We start from the raw sequence: 2,068 nt of genomic DNA, 5'->3' as shown, positions 1-2,068 counted from the left end.
TTTTTTTTAGGGTGAGGGGGCTCACCTTAGTAGTGAAATAGTAGTGAAATTCTTGAAACTCGGTTTTCTGCTGGAGAAATGAGTGYTGTGGTGAGCCCTCATCCCAAGGTGAAAAATGTAAAGTCTTCCCTTGTAAGTTACTTAACAATGAAAATTTTCCAGATGTTAGTCCAATACCTGTGAGTAGTAGCTGCAAAATTGTAATAGCATCTTGAGCTTTAAAATGGCTACCATACAGTATACGACAACTATGTTCTTTCTCCCTGCTTTTTCAGTTCTTGTGCTGGAAGCGCATGCCACAGCATATAGCACAGAGGTTACATCCTACATTCCTGTTCCGAAGTAGAATATATGAACTCCTCCCGTKGCAATTACGTGCTACTGGAAGGAGCAGGCGAATCTTTCCTGCCTGGGATCTGTCAGTTGATCTTCCTGAACTTGGGAGATCTCAAGGTCGTATCAGCTGAAATAAGTAATCTTTAGGCCACTTCAGGAGTTATAAATAGTAGCTTAATATGGTTATAGAACACTATATTAAACAGACTGCAGAAGTCTTCTTTGCTGAAACAGACTTTAGCATAAGTTAAGTGCACATTCAGAAAATCTCCTAAAAACAAAACGCAACAAGGTCTTTAACCAATCTTGCGCATACTTGTTCTACATCTGGATGTAATCCTTCTCTTCATGGATGTTCTGAAGTACACAAATGCAAAATAAAACACATTCCCCAAGGTCATTTTTCTAACAAGAGTGTATGCATACAGYTCCAATACACCTATAGATATGTAAAACAGAAAACTGGAACGTGTAGAGGTTTGTTAAATCCAAACTAAGAAACTGGTAGTTAAATGGTATTGTTCTAACCATAATTTTGCTAACTTTTCATAAACAGGCACAGGGTGAAACGAGAGTTCTTGTCACAAGTATTTGCAACATAAAATAGAAGTGAGAAAAATTTTAGTTTAAACACTATTTTGCAACTTACAGTGGCAGAGCCAAGTTCTTCTGTCTGTTGACTAGAAATCTTCACTTGAAAGAAGCCAGTGGGGCAGATTCACTCCTGGAAGTGTTAACAAATTGAAACGACAATTTGTGTCCTTCGATGCTTGAGGGAGCACAGTTACCAGAAAATGATGTCAGCTGCTACTTGCATAGAAGTTGCCCCAGTGCTTACACTGTGTAAGTGTTTTCCACAGGCTATATTGGAAAGGCAAGGAAGACTGTCTTAGCTACACCTCCAGGAATCTTCCTTATCTTTGGTGCTGCAGTGACTACTTACCACTTTTAATGAATGAAGGTCATGGGTGGCTCAAAACAGTTCCCAATGATTTCCTCCCACTAATAATTTCCTCCCACTGTAATGATTGTCCTCCCACTGTAATGATTGTCCTCCCACTGGAGAATGAGTTAGGGTTATGCTGACAGCAGCTGATGTACTTATCCTAATCCAGAACCTCTGTATTTTAAAAGAAAGTATGTCCACATGACAGAATAGCATAAAAGCAAATCTGTGACCTTAGCAATATTGTGACAAATAGCAGTGAACCCATTCAGGCCTAAATATTAAGCTCAGAACTTCCCACTTTCTGTCTGACTAACTTTTAGGAAGGCTTTATTAAATCTCACCTAAAAATCTGGCAACCTCTTTCCCCGAATCAGAAAATTCGGGGAAATTTTTCYCCCCAAAATGCTTAACTGATTCATAGTGCTTAGAAGTACACAAATGCTTTCAACTGCCATATTTTAGCAGATAATAAGAAATGCCTGAGAAAATATGTAACTATCTATAAATCAAACTACAAATCCAAAGAGGRCAGATGGTTCTATAGATATATCCCCAGTGTTAATGCTAATGCAATTCATGGTACGTGTTGGAAACCCCTGCTTTAACTAAAAGGGTATGAATCCAGTTTCTTTTTTATATAATCTAGTAGCAAAGGGCACAGAGCCCTTAATAATTAAAGAGTTCATGAATACACAGTTTACTCAGTTGCTTGTGTTTGAAAGGTCATGGTTACAGAGATCATCAGCACAGTCTGTGAGCTCCTTTTAAGTGAAGGCCGACTTG

The sequence above is a fragment of the Rhea americana genome, unplaced genomic scaffold, assembly GCF_003343005.1.
Source record: "Rhea americana isolate MKP2758 unplaced genomic scaffold, rheAme1 scaffold_7, whole genome shotgun sequence".
Lineage (NCBI taxonomy): Eukaryota > Metazoa > Chordata > Aves > Rheiformes > Rheidae > Rhea > Rhea americana.
This window is presented reverse-complemented; position numbering follows the sequence as displayed.